The 20,747-nt window shown below is 43.8% G+C and overlaps 1 long non-coding RNA gene across 1 annotated transcript; it reads left to right on the top strand.

Moving 5' to 3' along the window:
• Positions 1–76: 76 nt before the first annotated feature.
• LOC121849552 lies at positions 77–20,599 on the top strand. Its single transcript, XR_006085255.1, has 3 exons — positions 77–219; positions 5,371–5,489; positions 20,281–20,599. It is a non-coding gene; the product is annotated as an uncharacterized LOC121849552 (long non-coding RNA).
• The last annotated feature ends 148 nt before the right edge of the window (positions 20,600–20,747 follow it).

The raw sequence follows: 20,747 nt of genomic DNA, 5'->3' as shown, positions 1-20,747 counted from the left end.
GTCGCCCAGCTCCGTCGCTTGTATACATATATATTATATATACACTGTATATATATTTATATATATGTCACCGGAGGGCCTGGCCGGTAGCGGAGGGAAAGCGAGCGCTGTTTGGCGGGCGATGTCACGTGCCTCAGAGCGAGCGGCGGAGGTGGGCACGTGATCTGCAGCGTGACCCGCCGGAGGGGGCGCTGTGCTGTGCTGTGGTGCAGGAAGGAGGTAACCGCTGTAACACCTGTAACAGGAGCACAGCTCACCATTCCTCTTTGTGAAATAATAATGATAATTCGGTCACTCAATCCACGACTGTTTGTGGGACGCTGCTGTGTGCAATTGGCTGCCGCGTCTTGCCTACAAAGTACACTGTCAATTCGATTTACAGTATATCAAAGTGAAGCACTTTGAGACGTCGCGATGATGTGATAAGACGCTATATCAAATGCAAGGATTGTTATTATTAAAATGCTTCCAACAGGAAGCATGCCTTGCCTTCCATGCCTCTGTCTTGTTGCTGAGTGTGTGCCTGTAGGCAGCTGCCGCAGTCAATTTATTCCACGGCTGTTTGTGGGACATTGCTGCGTTTTGCCCACAAAATACAGTCACTCCACTTTACAGTATATTCTGTGAAGCACTTTGAGCCCTGAACATATTGTCTTATGTGATAAGGCGCTATATCATATGCAAGAATTATTTATTATTTACTCAGTTGGATTCCAATAAATAGCCATGTGGTGATTGGTCTTGAGGGGACCAGCACAGGCACGATGGGCCACATGGCTCTGCCTCTGTGCCGTAAATGTCTGTGAATTCTATGGTGTTTGTTTAATTATTCTGGAGGGTTATTAGCCAAGGTACATTCCTTTCTTTTGCAGCATATCATGAGATCTTTAACATTGCAAACAAAGTGTGCTCCCTCAGAAAATGTCCACCTGAACCCACAACTTTCTACCTTCTCGGCAAAAATGCCAGCAAACGTCCACACTTCACAGTAAATACTAAATACACAAAACATAATCTATTATGCATTTCATCAGATTAGGTTTAGCTCTTGGAAAATTAATTTCTAGTAGATGTCTTATCTTTTACATGCATATCTCATATCACGCATTTGTATCTCAGCAACTTCAATAAGATGCTCAAATTGATAGTGAGCAGATTTGAATCTTCAGGTTTGCAAAGAACCCGCTGAAAAGTCAGGGCTTCCAGCTTGGAGTATGACTTGGTGTAGAAGTCACACTCAGTGGCAACCCTAGTTCAGTTAATAGAACTCTTGTCTCTACGCTTTGGGGGTTAAGACGCATGTACTTGTAGCTTGTAGTCTAGGCTGAAACTCCAATGTAGTGCTGCATTGGAGATTCCATCCTTCACTTAAGACATTAAAATGCGGTCCCATCTACCTGTTCAGGTGACCATTAAAGTCACTATTTGAAATGAATATAATACTTTTTTTTTAAAAAAAGGTTAGGAAACAGGATTAGAAAGATAAAGAGTCTGTGCCTCATACGTTCCGGGATTAGGTAAAGAGAATGTGTCCCTCTAGGGAGCATTTCCTTCCAATACATGGAAATTTCCATGTGTAAGTTTGGATACTCTTTAAATGGGTTTCTGCATGTGTCAGACCGGGCTGACCAAAAAAGATAACTAGTTGCCAGTACTTAACAAAATAGTAGAGGGCCTGATAGATTTCAATGGGCCTAATGGCCGCCTCCTATAGCTTCCAAAACAGAAATATAATGTTATATTTATAATGTTATAATGTCTGGCTGAGAGCTTCCCATTTGTGTAAGCATGTGGAAGATGGCAAGCAACATCAGATCAGTCAATAACCAATACAGCAGCTCACAAATATACTGACTGTATGTTACAACATTACAGGAGGTTAAGCAATAAATTGTTTCTAGTTTGCAGTGGCAACTGCAAGGGTGGTAGAACTTCCCTTTTTAATTAAAGTCGAACTCAAAATGCTTACATTTCTTTGCCCTAGTCGTATTTTATGTTGGATAAACTGATAAATCGGAATCTTTTGTTGGTCACAAATAATCCTAAATCCTATAGAAATCATCGAACTAATAACACCATTACCTCACTTACCGGCTGCATTGAAGACCTGCAGGATGCTCAGTATTTCATTTGAAAGAACACGGGAAACAAATTCCGAGCCGGGTGAGAGGGATATTATATGTTAAAAGTCATATTAAATGTTATGGTCCCGACTGATACAACTTACGTGAGTTTTACTGTAATGGTTCGGGGATGGGTTACAAAAGCATTTGTGACTTTTTTTAAAACATTTTAAAGCTCTTTTTTAAAATATGTTAATTTTTATTAAACAAACCACAGTTTTTAACAATGAAATAACACAAATCTATATTACAAAAACAAAGAAAAGAAAGCAAGAAGATATGAGTTGCGTAGCATACAGATACTTGAAACCACAGGGAATCTTTCTGTACCTGTTTGGAAAAGAGAAAAAAAATTGCAGATCAAGCACTTAATCAAAATTTTCAAACCTACAATACCCATCCGAGTTTCTAGTTTCTTTCATCTACTGGAAAATCCATGTTACCAATATAGCAGCTCAAGGAGACTGTTCAGCAGGTCGATGTCTGACTCAGAAGTGAATTTAGAACGTTGAACAGATTTAGATCTCTGCTCATTGATCTCAGAACCCACTAAGACTATTTTCCAGCATTAAAAAAACGAAACCTGAGAATGCCATGCAGTCCTGTAGCTTAGTGGTTAGATCACTCGCCTCACAAGCGAGAGGATCTCAGTTCGATTCCTGCGCAGGGCGAAATATCGGCCAAGTTTCCTCGCTCCACACACCTGTTTACCTAGCAGTAAGTATGAACCCGGTTGTTAGTTGATGAGCGAATCGCTTTTCCAAGGGTAATAATCCCTTCAGAAAAAAATAATAATTTGGTAACTCAATCCATGACTGTTTGTGGGACATTGCTGTGTGCAATCGGCTGCCACGTTTTTCTTGCCAACAAAATACACAGTCAATTCACTTTACAATATATTCTTTGAAGCCCTTTGAGAGTGAGAAGGCGCTCTATCAAATGCAAGGATTATCATTATTATTTCTGTCAGTTGCCAGGTAATACTGTTGTCGAGGATCCCAACAAGCTGGAGCGTGTCGGGGATTGGTGTATCTCTATCCCGTATTAATGATTTCCAGCTTGATAGCAGCTCACTAAGCTGGGAGCTGCTGTTTTCCATGCGGGTCAGCTTGTTGCCGGCCCACAGGCTCCAGCATGTGTGCCACATCAGTTTTATTCCTAGCAGTTTTCCAACAGTCACAGTTTCCAATTGTCTGGCTTATCTCTACTGAATGAATTCACTAACGCCTTTCTTGGTAGCTACCAAATTCATCTACACCCAGGTTTCGTTCCTTCCGAGCATATTCTGTGCTCTGTTAACGTAGGTACAGGTTCAGGCTCAAACTAACTCACAATAAAACTGTGTCCGCAAAACAAGGACAGAAATATATCACGAGACTCACCAACTTCTTTTCTAATTAAAATAAGTTTTCAACTACGTAGACATTAAAAGCAGTAAATAATCAAAACAATAGAAAATACAGGTTTTACCGAAAACTCTTCTGCTTTGAAAAATGACATTTTTGCTTCACAGTACAGTCTCCTCGTGCTCTCTCTCTCTTGTCATATTCTAAACTGCTGTTCTGGCCTTCTGTTCTGATCTCATGTTCTCTTGTGACAATTTCCAGATGACTATTTCGGAGGTTAAAAGTGCAAGCGTTCCCATTAGATGCGACAACACGTATAAGTGGCAACACTAGAACTCTTTAACGCCACTTTGTAAAATGTTTTTTTTTAAAAGCTTCCTCTCAGCTCAACCCAGGTGTTGTTGTAAAGCGCGAAGGTGCAGTGTCGAGAAACGCGGGGTTGTTTAGGAGAATTCAGGATTCTTTCATGAATTTGTACCCAGATTTAGCTCAGTAGCTCACTGTCCTGTAGCTCAGTGTCCGAGTCCTTCAGCTCAGTGGTTAGAGCACTCGCCTCACAAGCGAGAGACGTGGGTTCGATTCCCGGCAGGGCGAAACCTTTGGCAAGTTTCCGTACTCCACATGCCTGATAATAATCCTTCAAGAAAAAGAACAATAATAATGTGATCACTCAACCCACGACTGTTTGTGTGATGCTGCTGTGCGCAATTGGCTGCCGCGTTTTGCCTACGAAATATACAGTCAGTTCACTTTATAGTATCTTCTATGAAGCGCTTTCAGACTTCTCGAAGATGTGATAAGGTGCTATAATAAAATGCAAGGATTATTATATTGTATATATCTTAACAAATAGGCTTCATTCTAACCCTGTAATGGTACAGAACTCAAACCTCATTATACATAATGTATTTAAATTGCTGGCTACTTTTAGCCATTCTGCCCCACTCTCTGGAACTTCGTCCCAGAGTTCCTCTGACGTACTCTCTCTCCCCTCCCATCCCTCCCCACCTCCATGTTCAAAGTCCACCTCTTTGATTGAGCTTTCTCCTCTCCACCTCTCACCCACCCCTATTTAGCTTGGCTGCCTAGCCATCAGTGTAAACTGCTTTGAGACATTAATAAATGTAAGTTGTATTGTATTGCTAATGTCAGGCTATACAGAGGTGCTCATTTTCTCACTAAAAACCCCACAAAATATTTTAAATTACGTTTTTAAGAAAACACAATTGAGCTAAATACTGTCTTTTTTAAAAAAAATCCATTCTAGATCTCCTTCATCATATTACAGTATTGAGGTCCAGTTTAAATCAAATGCTTATGAGCTTTATGAGCCAATTGTCTCATAAAAGGGAATCATATTTTTGAAAAACAACTTTGAAAAAGAATGGAGAAAAACAGAGAAAAAATTGGATTAGAGCAGTTATCTCCGGAGCTAGCACAAGAGTTGCATAATGGTCTGAATGCCCTTCCCTATTGAAACGTCTATGATTCTGTTCCAATTGTATTTTAACACAATAAGATAACAACTTGCACTTATATAACACCTCTGATCCAAGGTAATGTGTTGAAGAGATTTGCATAGATAAAAGGGATCACCATGCAAATGAAGGGAGAGGATGATTTCAGCACGTTAACTGAAGACAAGGTGAAGGAGTTAGTTTTTTTAAAGGAAACTTTGAAAACGGGAAGAGGTTCACGTGGTGAAGGGATTTTGGAGAGTGTTTCAGAGAGCAAGGACATCCTGGCTAAAAGCTTGGCCACTGGTGTGGGCGGAGAGGGTGAGGAAGAAGCAGTTGGTACAGTGTTGCTTTACTTAATGGCCATGAGGCACTTGCAGCCAATTCCCCATGGCTTTCAGGAGACCTGATTTTCCATATATCTTGTATCCCTTTGCTTGTCAGAAATCAAGGCCTTGATGAGCGCCAACTTTTTACAGCTGAACATGTACAAGACGGAAGCCCAGGAATCCTTGCCTTCAGCCAATATGTCCTGAACCTCTGGAACTTCCTACCTTAAGCTGGTAGGTAAAGAGAGGGGTGGGATGGGGTCGAGGGAGCAAGTGGTCGGTTTCATATGGGTTATGATGTTGATGAGAGAGGAGAGTGAGACAGGTTCAAAAGTGTGGAGAGAGGAATGGGTAGAGAGAGGCCTGAGTGTGAAGGTGTGAGGGGTAGAGGGTAGCAGTTGGAAGGGCAGAATAGCCGAGCGAACCCTATTGATATTGGGCTTGAGGAAGTCATTGGAGTTGGAGGAGAGCACGGGTGAGACGTGAGAGGGTGGGCGGAGGACACGGTTGTTGATGGAGAAGAGGAGCCTGGGTTGTCTTTGGCCTCCAAGATTATTTTGGAGTAGAAGGACAATTTAGCGAGGGTGGACTGGTAAGTTTTGATGTGGTCCAGCCAGATCTGCCGATGGACCGTTAGGTATAATTTGAGCCAGGTGTGTTGAGGGAGCAGAGGTAGTTGGTGTACAATAATCCCTCCAAAACAAAACAATAATAAATTGGTCATTTTCAATCCACGACTGTTCGTGGGACGCTGCTGTGCGCAATTGGCTGCCGCATTTCGCCCACAAATATACAGTCAATTCACTTTGCGGTGACACTGAGGTTTAACCAGCTAAACCCACATAGCTTGCCATTGATATCACTGTCTGGCAAGCTTTCCCACTGATTGTCCATTTAGGACCACCCTACCCATTAGAGCTGTGGTTTGCAGGGTTAACGTGCTGAGCGGGATGACTCCCTGTCCCCAGTGACTGGTCTGCCCTTCCAAGTCCCACAGATGAGCCAGACTGGCTGTGCTGTCATCAGCAGTGCCCTGGAATACCTCCCAGGAACCGAACTACTAAGATCGTCACAGAGGGCTGGTTTGAATCCATCATTCTGTTGCCAAACACGTCACCTTGGAGCCAGTTCAGACATGTACCCCACCCCAGGAGGATAGCATTGACCTTATTGCACCTCCAGTTAAAGTGCAAAAAGGCTGCAATAACTTACTTCAGACATTTTCAACTCTGCGGAACATTTGACACGATACAGTTGATCTCTGAATTGAAAAACCGATAGGCTTTAGATAGTGTTTGACATTCTTAATACATTTTTCAACACCAGACATCGTGGCCAAGCATTCCTCTGGCCCAGTGAGTAAACATATCTGAGGTGAGTTAAGGGTCAATAATAACATTAGGAACATAATTAGTGGAACCAAATACTGCTGATTTGAGGCTTGCTGGAGCAGGTAGATTGCTAAATTCTGAAACTCTGGAACTTTCTCCCTCAATCCCTGTGCCATTCCCCTTCCCTCCCCACTTTCAAATCCCACATAAGGACCTTCCTTTTTGATCGTGCTTACGGTCACCTCCCCCACTCCTTCTCCCCTTGGCTCGGGGTCAGACTCCATCACTGTCCAGCACTCCGGGACGCTACCCTGTGTGAAGGGAGCTGTACAAATGCAAGTTGTTGTTGTTGTGGAGCAGGTAGATTACAGCTGAGTCCCGTTTGCCTGTTAAAATGAAGAGATTTCTCCACAATCACAACAAAGAATAAGCATCTACCCTGTACAGTGTCAGTGCCGGCTTAATTTGTTTTTCTGGCAGAAAGTTAAACATTGAACGAAAATGTAAGAGTAATGTGATAGCTTCAAAAGGAATGTGCACATCAGGCAAAATTCCAAAATGTTAAACCTTAATCCACAGCCATCCATTGCTTGTTTTGGCTCCTGTACAGGTTTGTTTGATTTTTTTCCAAAGCATGTCCTTGTTTTTAGAGTGTTAATATTCAAACCAACAGAACACAGAAGAAAAAAATCCCTCTACTCCAGCCTTTGTGGAGGAGCTAGTTTAGTGGCCCTGGGCCATCTCGGTGACTGGGACAGAAAGTTACAAGGATTTCCATTCATTGAAAGGATAGAACATTGGAAAACAGGAACAAGAGGTCATTCAGCCCATCATGCTGTTTCACCAGTTCAATTGTGTTTAGTATCTTTCTGTCTCTCTGTTAGATATCCCAATTGATTCCACTTCTATAGCCTTCTGGGGCTGACCCTTCATTATTTTACAACTCTCTTTGTAATAATAATAATCTTTGCATTTGATATAGTGCTTCGGGACGTGAAACACCTAATTTGTACAGAGCCTTTCACTTCCTCTCGACTTGAAAGGCGCTATACAAATGAAATGTTTTATTGTATTATGTCGCTGAGATGTCTCAAAATGCTTCACAGAAACAATTGTAAAATAAATGATTCCTGACCTCAGTTCTTATCATCTTAGTTCTGATTTTAACCTTTTGCCTTCTTGTAATAGATCCATCTACCAAAGAGTCATCCACTATCTAACCTTTCAATTCCTTTAATTAGTTTAAATACCTCAATCAAATCACATCTTACCCTCCTTTGCTCTAAGGAACAAAGGAAGATAACTCCCTTTTAACCTTGACTTTTATTTGAAGTAAAGCCCCCTAGACTTTGCTTCAAATGAAAATTAAAATAGTGAACCACTACTGGAGAGTCTCCAAGGCTGGTATATCCTTCCTGAGAGTTGGTGTACAAAACTGAATACAAATGAGGTTGACTCTGTATTCCCAGGCAGAGTGAAATCTTAAGCAAGTTTCCTTACTCCACACGCCTCTGTTTACCGAGCAGTAAGTAGGAATCCAGTTGTTAGTTGATTGGCAGATCGCTTTCCAGGGACAATAATCTCATCAAAAATAACTAAATAAAAATAATTTAGTCACTCAGTCCACGAGTGTTTGTGGGACATTGCTGTGCACAATTGGCTGCCACGTTTCACCCACAAAATATATGGTCAATTCATTTTACAGTAAATTCTGTGAAGCACTTTGAGACGTTTCAATGACATGATAAAGCACCATATCAAAAGCAAGGATTATTATTATAACTGAAGAAGTACCTCACTTTTATGTGACACCCTTTGCCTTGATGACTGCTCACTGTAGCTGTGAAGTTGATTTTAATGATATATGGTTTTAATCCCAGAGTTCTCTTTGCTGATTTACCCATCCTAGTGCTTCCCCTTTTAGAATATACATACTCCCAACTGCCAAGATGTGCCTCAAAACGACTTTGAGCATGTTTCAGTCCACCCTCCCCTCCTCACCATCCTGGTGCCTAGTCAGGATTATCATTGAGATGTCCTCTTGACGTGAAAGGTGCTATATATGTGTAAACTGTATTGTACTCTTCACAATTTCTAACATCATGTCGTTTTGTGTCATCCACAAATATACATAGGGAATGTAGATTTACTAGGTTGATACCATAGATGAGGGGATACAGGCTGGAGAGGATAGGAACCATTCCATTGGAGCAGAGGTTAATTTCCGTTGGTAGGTGATTTGCAGATAAGGGGATGTGAATTTAAAATAATTAGGAGCATAATACAATACACAATTACATTTCTATAGCACCTTTCACGTCGAGAGATCACCCCAAGGTGCTGGAAAGTGGGGTGCAAAGGGGATAAAAAACATCTATGTTTAGGAGTTTATATAAAAATTGTTAAGGGCATCATGAAGTACGGTTACAAAAGTCACGTTGGGTTAGGTTTCTTAAAACTTAAGTTTATCCTGTTGAATAATCAAAATGCTTCTGAGTAAATCTGGGAAATGGAAAATGACAAATCATTTGAGGATTTTATTACTTCCAGTAAATGACAAGACAACACAAAAAGTTCAGTTCTCAGGCATTTAGGATTATTCAACAGGATATACTGCAAATTTAAGAAACCTATCATATTACATAGGCTCTTGTAACTGTATTTCATGCTGACCTTTAAGATTTTGATAGAAACTTTGAAAAAATAGAGGTTTATAATTGTTTCTGATTCCTTCAAAGGATCTGTTGCAGCATTAGTCTGTCTGAACTAATTATGTCATTGACTTTGCCTTGTGTCCAGACATGCTGTGCCGTGCGATAAACCCCTCCGGAGTTTCAGATCCAATTAGCACAGTTAGTCTGAGCCAGCGAGTCTGCACAGCTCAGATCGTAAAAGCTGCTGTCGCCGCCTATGAGGTAAGGTCTCAGTGCTGCTGGGGATTGACATCCACTTTCATTCCTAACAAACAAACTTGGCTCTGGGCTCATGTTTGTCCCTGGTCCCCACCACTCCACCATCAGTGACCGTGCCTTCAGCCATTACTCCCTGAAACTCTCTCCCTCAATCCTTGCCCCCTCCCTCCCCACTTTCAAATCTCGCCTAAAGACCTTCCTTTTTGACCGTGCTTACAGTCACCTCCCCCCGGCTCAGTGTCAGACTCCGTCACTGTCAAGCGATCCAGGAAGCTACCCCACATGACAGGCGCCTTATAAATACAAGTTGTTGTTGTTGAAATCCTCAAATGATCGAACTTCATAGAGTCTAGAATTATACAGCACAGAAAGAGGACATTCGGCCAATAATGTCTTTGAAAAGAGCTATCCAATGCAATCCCACTCCCTCACTCTCTCCCCATAGCTCTGCAAACTTGTCCTCCCCAAATAATTATCTACTTCTCTCTTAAAAGTTGTTATCAAATCGGCTCCCACCGGCCTTTCAGGCAATGCATTCCAGATCCCAACAACTCGCTGTCTGAAAACATTTCTCCTCCCTCCCTCTGCTTCTTTAACCACTATTTTAAATCGGTGTCCTCGGGTTACCGACCCACCGCCAGTGGGAATAGTTTCTCTCTGTTCACCCTATCGAATCCCCTCATAATTTTCAAAACTTGGATTACGTCTCCTCTTGACCTTCTCTGCTCCAAGGAGAATAATCCTCACTTCTCTGCCTCTCCTGATAACTGAGGTCCCTCATTCCTGGTACCATCCTGGTCAATCTCTGCACCCTCTCCAATGCCTTGACATCCTTCCTAATGTGTGGTGCCCAGAACTGAACAGTCATAACTTCCTGACTTTTGTATTCTCTGTCCCTATTTATAAAGCCCAGTATCTCGTATGCTTTTTTTAACAGCTTTATCTACCTGTCCCTCCACCTTCAAAGCTTTACTTATATGAACCCCCAGGTCTCTCTGTTCCTTCACCCCTTTTAAGATTGTACCATCAGCTTATATTGCCTACCTTTGTCACCTTCCAATTCCCAAGTTTACTCTGAAGCGTTTTCCCTTCTCAGCATTTGTCAAATTTATAAAAACAGAAATGAAAACAAAATGGAATCAGAAACTCAACCATTTATCATAGTGCAACTAACAGCAATACCGTCAGATGGTTCCACTTTAATGACCTCTGAAACATGAATGGATTATAACTTGTGTAATCCAATCAATACCAGAGGACAATCAATACACAAGCTTTCTTACATGTCTTTCCTTGAGGAATAAAGAGCCATAATTACTGCACTTTGGGCCCAACCCATCATATCCGATGGGTTGGTCCATTGTTCAAGATAGTGCACAAGATCCCCAAATGACCTGATCATCACTTATCAGCAGAATGTACTGTAACCTATTGGATTGTCTGGAAGAGACACCACAATCCTTTTACTGTCATCCAACTTAGAATCATAGAATTTATACAGCACAGGAGGCCATTCGGCCCATCGTGTCCGAGCCGGCCTTTTGACAGGGCTGTCCAAATTACTCCCCTGCACTCCATCATTCAAGACATTAAATAGGAATGGTGATAGTGGGCAATGTTTGGCAATCTTTTATAAAGTCATATTCCAGATCTAATCAAAACTTTATTGACCTGATTCGCTTATTCTCTCGGGGACACGGGGAGCGGCGGCAGGACAGCGCGAGGAGGAGCCTGGGCCCACCTACCCAGGTATTTAAGGTCGCGACGGCAGGGAGTGCAGCCAGGGGGGGCGGGGCTGAGGAGGGAAGGGGTGGGGGCGGAGCGGGGGAACCGCTGACGTCATAGTTTTCAGGAGTGTGCGCGCGCAAAACAAAACAAAAAAAACCTCTGCGACCCCCAGGGCTCACATCAGAGCCCATCATGGTCCTGTTGGGTCGGCTGCCCCAGCCTATGGGATAATGCCATCCACCTGATTGCTTGCTCCCGGTCCCCGCGTGCGCACTACGGCTGCCGCTTTGACCCGAGCCCCCTCACCTCCTCCCTCCCCCCAAACCCTCCCCACTCTGCATCTCTCCCACTCTGTCCTCTCTCTCCGTCCCTCTCGCCTTCTATTCCCACTTGACCCTCCCACAACCTCCCTCTGTTCCAGCCTGGGAATCCTCCGCCGGGCTCACCGTGGCACTCGGCGTTGGCTGTCCAGCAGCAGCCACACCAACTGCCCCATTCCCCACCACACTCGCCAGCCACCCCGGACACAGACCCGGGGAGCCAACCTCTCCTCCCTCATCCCCAATTTCCCCCACCCCTGCTTCACAACCTGGACCCCCCTCCCTCCCACACACCCTTCTGTCAACCGCTCCCTCCACATCGGACTACAAAACGTCCGCTCCCTCTGTAATAAGGCCCTGGTCATCAACGATCTCATCCTTGATGAGAGGTTGACATCATGGCCTTAACGGAAACCTGGCTCACCCCAGGCGACACCTTCCCCCTCACGGAGGCCACGCCACCCGGCTACACCTCCCACCACATCCCTCGCCCCAACCGCCGTGGCGGTGGTGTAGCCCTTATCTCAAGGACACCACTTGCCCTATCCCCCTACTCCTCTGGCTCTTTCCCCTCTTTCGAGCACCTCACCCTCCTTCCTCTCGCTCAAAATCCTCCTCCTCTACCGGCCCCCTAAAACCTCTCCCACCTTCATCTCCGATATTTCGACACTTCTTACATCTCTTTGCCTCTGCTCTGATCGCCTCATCATCCTGGGCGACTTCAACCTGCACTTCAACCCCTCCTGCGCCATCTCCTCAGACTTCTCTTCCCTGCTCTCCTCGCTCAACCTCTCCCTCCACATCAACTCCCTCACTCACAGTCACGGCCACCCACTCGACTTGGTGATCACCCGGGGCCTCAGTGTCTCGGATGTCACTATCACCGACAAGGCCGTCTCCGACCAGCACTTCATCTCCTTCACCACCTCCACCGCCCTCCCCACCTCCAGCAGACACACCACCATCTTCTACCTCCCCTGGAAGAAGTTACCCCCACAATCCCTAACCGCTGCCTTGGAGTCCTCTGAACTCCTCTCCCTCTGGCCTTTAACCCTCACCGACCCCTCTTCTCCTCTCACCCTCCTCCACAACACCCTCTCCTCCACACTCGATACTCTTGCCCCCATCACCTCCCGTACTGTCTCCTACTCTCGCTCCTCCCCCTGGTTCAGCACACACCTCCACGGTCACTTCCCCTCCAACATCCACCCACCCCCCACCCCTTCCCTCCCACCCTCCGACTCCTACCCATCCTCCCCTACACACTTTCGTATGCGTTTCCCCAACCTCTGTCACCAAACTCATCCTATCGCTGAAACCCACCACCTGCTCCCTTGACCCCATCCCCACTCCACTCCTTATCTCCCAGCTCCACCTCTTTGCCCCACATATCACAGACATCGTCAACCTGTCCCTCTCCTCTGGCTCCGTTCCCATTCCCTTAAGAACTGCCACCATCACTCCCACCTTGAAAAAACCCTCCCTTGATGCGTCGCAGCTATCAAGCTACCGGCCCATCTCCAACCTCCCCTTCCTGTCCAAGGTCCAGGAACGAGTTGTGGCCTCCCAGCTGCGCTCTTTCCTCTCCACCCATTCATTATTCGAACCCCTTCAGTCGGGTTTCCGTGCTGCCCACAGCACAGAAACTGCCCTGGTCAAGGTCACCAATGACATCCTGACCATCTGTGACCAGGGCTCCCTCTGCCTCCTCATCCTCCTCGACCTATCGGCAGCATTCGATACGGTCGACCACACTATCCTACTCCACCGCTTGTCCTCCCACCTCAACCTTCGAGGCGCTGTCCTTGAGTGGTTTAGGTCGTACCTCCTACTGTCTTCACTTTGTTTCCACGAATGGCTTTTCCTCCACCCCCCACACTGTCCCGTGTGGTGTCCCTCAGGGCTCTGTCCTCGGTCCCCTCCTCTTCACCCTCTATATGCTCCCCCTGTGGTGACATCATCCGCAGACATGGGGTTAACTTCCACATGTATGCGGATAACACCCAACTCTACCTTTCCTCCTCTACTCTCAACTCCACAACCACCAATGTCCTGACAGCTGTCTGTCCGACATCGAGTCCTGGACGAGAGACAACTTTCTTCAGCTCAACGTGCGCAAAACTGAGGCCCTCCTGATTGGCTCACGTCAGCGCCTCCGCACCTCAGGCGCTGACACCATCAGCATCCAAGGCTGCACTCTCCACCTCTCAAAGCCAGTCAGGAACCTCAGGGTTCTGTTCAACCCTGAGCTGTCCTTTCTTCCTCAATTCCGCGCCACAACTGGCACCGCCTTCCATCACCTCCGGAACATCGCCAGACTACGGCACTACCTCACCCCTCACGCTGCTGAAACCCTGGTCCACGCCTTTATCACCTCAAGGCTGGACTATGGGAACTCTCTCCTCGCCGGCCTTCCCGCCACCTCCCTCCACACTGCAGGTCATTCAGAACTCTGCAGCTCGTGTACTGTCCCGCACCAGACACCGCGACCACATCACTCCCACCCTCGCTCGCCTCCACTGGCTCCCCATCCCCCAGAGGATTGATTTCAAGATCTTCATCCTCACCTACAAGGCCATTCACGGCCTTGCTCCCTCCTACCTCTCCGACCTACTATCCCCCTACCTACCTGCCCGTACCCTCCGTTCCTCTGGCTCCGGACTGCTCCACATCCCCCGTCCCAACCGCCCTACCATCGGTGGCCGGGCCTTCAGCCTCTCAGCCCTGAGGCTATGGAACTCTATCCCCCAGTGCCTCCTCCCTTTCCTGCTTCAAGGCCGGTCACAAGACCTTTCTGTTTGACCGCGCCTTCAGCTCCCCTCTCGACTCTCTACCCCCTCCTCGCTCCCTCCCCCTGACCATTTCCCCCCTCCTCGCTCCCTTCCTTCCTTCCCTCCCCTCACCCTGACCATTTCCCCCCTCCTCGCTCCCTCCCTTCCCTCCCCTCACCTTGACCATTTCCCCCCAATGCTCGGGTCCTGACCCAACTGTACAGCGCCATGGGACGTCCTCCCGACATGAAAGGCGCTCTATAAATGGAATCTTCTTGTTGTTGTTATTCATTTACCGACCATAGAAATTTATAGTGCAGGAGGACACTGAGCCCAGCAAGTCTGCATCGGCTCTCAGAACAAGATACATTTCTCAATCCCATTGCCCTGCCCTATCCCCAAACCCCTTCAAGCCTCTAAACTTCACATGGCCATTTATTTCCCTCTTTAAACCCACAACCCACCTTACTTGGCAGGGCATTCCACAACCCATCAACTTGGGAGTGAAAAAAATCTTCTCGGCTCTCCTTTTGCTTAGACCAGACCATAGATTGCCAGTGTCTAAAATGTACACATTGCACCAATCTGACAAGAGGGCTTCAGAGCCTCTGAGATTAGTGTAATTCTGTGGTAATCATTCTCATGGATGAACACACTTGAACTCTGGAACACCAAAGAATAAAGTTCATCCAGTCAATGTTATGACGTTTCCCTCAGGTCTGGTGATATTCTTGTGCAGAAGAATAAGCATTTCTGCCTTCTCACATTTCTAAACCAAGGATGTTACAAAAATGAATTTTACCTTGTTTGTATTTGCCTATGAGAGTGAGCAACATTTCTGATGTCCAGGCCTTTGAAAGCCCATTGTATAACCCACTTCTAGATGTTTGAAGGGGTCTCAAGTTTGCACTCCTCTCCTGAATGTATTTAATCCATCAATTGCTCATTTTCACTGCTCAGCGAGGTTGCTCTGTGAGCCTTTCTGAACATAAAATCCATTGCTCCAAGCGATACGAATGGTTTTCAAGACATGCACCCTCGGTGAATAAAACTGACATAAACCAGTTGTTTACAATCAAACAGAAGATGCTAAATAAGCAGGAAAGGAACGGGCACCAAATTTGATATTTTATTTTGAGATTAATACTGCATACACAAAAACAGCGTTTCAGGCTAGTTAGTAACCCATCATCAAGAGCAAGCAAAATACACACATCCTAGGCACCAAACATATAGCTTAGTAAGTCACTTCCGTCTCAGTTTTGACCCAGGATTTGATTTCTCAGTTATGAATAAATATTTAGTTAACTATATAACAAGTTGCTTCCTGTTGGTTTTATGCCATGTGTTGTGAAGTTGAACAGCTCACCAAAGCCCTGGTTATTGTCCCAAGTTACATTCAATAAAAGAACAGTAAACTGCGCTGAGTTTCCCCAACTGGGTTGGTAAAGTCACTGCCCAGAGTGAATAAATGTGTTGAGGTAACAAACTAAATACAACTTGCTTAAGTCATCTTGTCCAAAAGCTGGTGAGAAGGTAAAATTGGCAGAGCTCCTGTTCCAGATTGCTATCTAGTGAGTCCTTCTGTAAAGTACATGTGCGGACAGCAGGTGAGGGCTTTCCTGCCATGTCTCCCACATCTGCCCAGCTCGCTGATATCACTGAGGCTCAACCAAGAACCGCCACTTGGTTGAGGTGTTGTGCCTGAGCACGAGTTAGCCACATGGGGTGGGGTGGAGAAAGAGAAGGGTAAAAAGAGGAGAAGACTGCATGGAGCAGAGGAAGTCATGCTCCAGCAGCCTTTGACAGAACACAAAGTGCCACGTCAACAGATTATGTCCTGTCCTCAAAATCTCAGTTCTAATGTAAAGTAGTTACCTTAAAACCTGACCAAAAAATCTCAACCGTATCAAAATCCCAGATTGCAAATGTGGGCTCAGCTCAGTGAGGCAGCCACAGGAGAATCAGTAAAGCCACAGAAGGCTTATGTTGATTCTTTCTCCTGACCTATTTTTAGTATTTTTTCACAATAATGCAAATCTCAGTAAGCAGCCTTTCTTGCCTGGTGATGCAGATGTGCTCGCGCTGCCTTGTACTCACTGTGTATCATGATTAACTGATGATAGGAACTGGACAAAAACACATACTGTTGCCATGGATACTACCAAGATAATTTTAGGCTGCAATTGGTTTCGCAACATACACCGAATTAATTCTCATTTCAGAAGTGTTTGTTTTGAGAAGCTGATATCAACCAACAGGCAAAAGCAAACAAAACTGACAAAAGGGGGGGGGGGGGGAGAAACATTTGCTGCTTAAGAAAACCAAGGCCAATTAAAGTGTTGAATTCCTTGGCAAAGAGCAACATACCTCAGCTGTCATTGAACCCTGACATGAACAGGTTTAAGGCTGCTAGTTCTCGAGTTTGTGAACAAACCCAGACATGTTCTTCGTTGCTTTAAATGTAAGGCTCTATATTTTTCTTACAGGTTAATCTTGAAATATCTAGGCAAACCAGTTCTGAGTTTGGGTCCTTGGATCTATTAATGGCAGTAATCAATGGAGCCTTTCAGTCTTACGGTTAACATTCTAACAGTTGCAGTACGATTGTTCTGTAGCTTTTATTTGACTGTAAAACTGTAGAGGTCTCTCCACTTTACCACTCCTAGATTCTGCTTGGAACTGAAGACCTTATGCTTTCAAATTCCAAGCCCAAATCCTTTTTCTTGTGATTTGTGATATAAAATACAGTCACGGTGAATAGGATTTAACATCCAAAAGGGGGTTAGCCTGATAACGTCACATCTCAGTTCTATTCAGTTCAGCAAGTGAGGATGAGATCATATCCCACTGGATAGATACCAAAATCTAAATCATACACAGTATATCTTTACAGTCCAGTTGACACGAACGCACATTTCAAAACGTGCATCCGGTACTTCATGCTACATAATACCCAATAGTGACTTTGGAGGATAATTTAACAATAAATGAACCAATGTGGTGAACTGCAGCAGAAAAAGATCAGGAAAGCATCAGAATAGTGACTGTCATCCCTTGGTAACCAGTGATGGGCTCAACAAATAGACACTCTCTAGTAGTGTTACTAGCAGTCTTAAACACATTCATGTTAGGGTTGAGTGATAGCTGATTTCTGCTGTCTTTTGCCATAAAAATTCCCACAGACGAAGTGGAATTCCTAACAGAATAACCTCAAAACAAGCGTTTCTAAATTGAAATATTTCAGAACTTTGTAACTAATGTTGAATCGTCTGGAAAGTAGCCTAATGTTTTCAATGCAAAGTACATTGCAATGTTTATGGTTCAATAGCAGGACTTGGAACAAGGGAACACAAGATGGAGTACAGGAACCTGTTGGAGAATTCCTGCAAAACGTGCACAAACCACTACAGCAGGCATAAAACCATACTAGGTGCAACTTCCAACTTAGCAATGGGTTTACATTTGCTTAAAAATAATACATATCATGCAATGTGAATAAATAATATAATTAGGCTATAAAGTCTCATGGTTACAAACATGCAAGAAATGCAATTAGAAATACCAGTAAAATAAGAGAAGTAACCACAAGGTCTATATTTCCCCTCACCCTCCCATCAAAAACAGCTTAAAAAAAAGTTTATAAGGCAGTGTATATAAAAAAAGACATGTGTCAGGTATTCCTGAAATAGTGCTCACAGAGGCTTAAGCACTGGAAAAGAATGCCATGAGTAAACTGTATGCACCACGTACAAAATCTCAAGAGTATCTGTCACGTCTGAGGACAACTGTATAAAGCATCAGCGGCACTGAGGAAGTGCACTTTGTCAGACCTGCTGAAATGTACTGCCTAACAGACTCTGTTTAGTGAGGAATCAATGAGATCACAAAACCGACTCCCCTCAAATTTACTGACAATATCAGTAAATCGGAGACTATCATGACAAAACTTTCTGAATTAAAACAATAGTATTAAGTAAATGACCTTTGCAGAGTGAAAATTTGATCTTTGATAAGCAGTATAAACAAGGCAAACTTTGTAACAGAGCCAGAGAGCTTGCGGTCTAGTTGCCATTTACCTGGTTAATAAAAATAGTTAGAAATGAAAGGCTTTAGGGGGAAGATTACTTCAAAGTAAAAATGAAGCACGTGGCACAACATAATAGAATCACACACGTCAGGCATTCAGCATCATTATTCAATGAGAGGTTCTGAAAACAGGCCACACCAAAATTAATACAATAACAGTCTGACAGCTGTTAACCTCAACAATACACTTGATCCTCTTATTGGGTCATCTGTGCATTTAGATTCTACAGCTGTATTTTCCACGAGCTCTATACCCACCTCTCCAAACACACGCACACACACACACTAGGAAATCAATCAAAATCACCAAATTAGTAATATAGATTCAGGAGATCTGAATTGTGCTGCTGGTAAAGGTTAACATAGCGATCAGAACTGCATATACTGTATGTGGGTATAATCCAATTGGACGGCTCAGGTAACAAACCACGAGAGGGAAACCTGAGCAGCTTATTTACTGTCAACAACTCGCCCCATCATGGATTACTATCTAATTCACTGACACATCTATACTAATTCACATCAGATGAAGTATATATTTTTTCCAGCCTTTATTTTCATATTCACTTTCATACTTTATCAACCAGGTGATTCAATGTAAATGCCACAAGCACTGGACTGCAAAGAGCGTGGTATTTAAATATTGATAAAATGGGGAGGGGAAGAGGATGAAAAAAATATTTTGTTTTGAATGTTTCTGGTTTTAAACTGTGTTTTGACGTAAAATTGATATAAAAAAATTCCTTCACCGACATAAAATCTTTGAGGAAAGATTTTAGAGATTATGGAATTTGGAAGGAAATGGCCTCTGGATTAAGGCGATCATTAAGGAGATATTTATTTCTGGACCTAATAAAAATAAATATGATATTGATAGATTTGAGTTAGATTAAGCAATAATAAGATACATTGCTTTGCAGTATCCACATATATCAAACTTAAAGCAGTTTAAGCAGATACAGTTTACACAACTCATATTTAAACAAATTGTTTTTTGCAGCAATGTTTCAATGGAGGACATATTTGGGCAACATGAAGAATTTACAGTTGAAACATGCTGGAACCAGGCAGCACTGTGCCAGTAGATTGAAGTACACAGCTGCGATTGCTAGTATTCTGGCATAAAGGAGGCCTTTTCTTCATTTGATAAACCTACACCTCAAAATATTTTGTTAGGTTACAGCACACAGAGGACTCGCAAAGAATTCCTCTCCAGAATTTTCCCAAATGTTGAATGCCATTCTTGCCATTCACCATGAAAGATTTTAGCTAATACAGCACTAACTGTAGTAATAAAGAAGTTAGCACAGCCCTCACTGAAACTAATTTTGGTTACATACTCAATTAAAAATATGTGAAACTCGCAGCTTGACAAGAGTATGACTGATTCACATGTTATGGGTCGCCATTTCTCAAAACAAATGTGTTGTGAGAAGCCCAGAGAAGGATCAGTCTTCAAAAAATTAATCACTGGTCCCATGAACTTAGGACATGAGGAAAATAATTCTACCCGTCCTAGAGTGAGTGAGGTTAAAAATACTGTAACATTTTCTATTAACTCCTGACAATACAACAGACTCAACTCAACAGACACAAAACACATTCACATATCACAGCTCTGACAAGCAAGAATATCAAATTCTCTAAACACAGCACCAAATGGAAGAGACAGTAAGGTCCTGAATGTGTGAAAAAACTATTTTCTGCCCTCTGTCAAAATGGAAAGAATGGATCCATTTTGCATTTTGACGGGAGCCACTGTGCAGCAAGAAACCACTGCAGATCAATTTGAAGAGATAAGGCACTAGATAGTCTGCAATTTACCTGTTGAGCAGTATAAGGCACTAAATGGTAAACTGCATTTTCTATTACAGGCAGTCAACACGAGGGGAAACTTACAACTTTCATACGGTTGCACACAAACATAACTCGGAAGGATTTAACAGCAGAAATGAAAATTCCCAAGACAAATGAAAACCAGAAAAGGTTAACTGCTCCTTTGAACACGTATTTCACTTGTGATTCTACAAGAACCAGGTGAAGATTATTGTGATTAACTAATATCCAATCTTGATGCCAACTACTGAAACCGCATTTGGCATCAGGTTAAAAAAATAATGAATTGGGAGAAATGACAGCATTATATGTATTATATATATATATACACACACACAATGCAGTAAATAATCCAGTACCATGTGGCAAAACTAGCCTGGGCATATCATCCCACTCAGTGCCGTTTGCCCAGTACTGTCAGAGATTGGACTCTGTATCTGGAGCTTTACAAAGGCAGATGGAACTACTGGAGCAACCAACTTGTTAAAAATACTCCTGGCCACAC

This window comes from Callorhinchus milii, unplaced genomic scaffold, assembly GCF_018977255.1.
Source record: "Callorhinchus milii isolate IMCB2004 unplaced genomic scaffold, IMCB_Cmil_1.0 Scaffold8, whole genome shotgun sequence".
Classification (NCBI taxonomy): domain Eukaryota; kingdom Metazoa; phylum Chordata; class Chondrichthyes; order Chimaeriformes; family Callorhinchidae; genus Callorhinchus; species Callorhinchus milii.
Note: the sequence above shows the minus strand (reverse complement) of the source record. Positions and strands in the feature narration are given on the sequence as shown.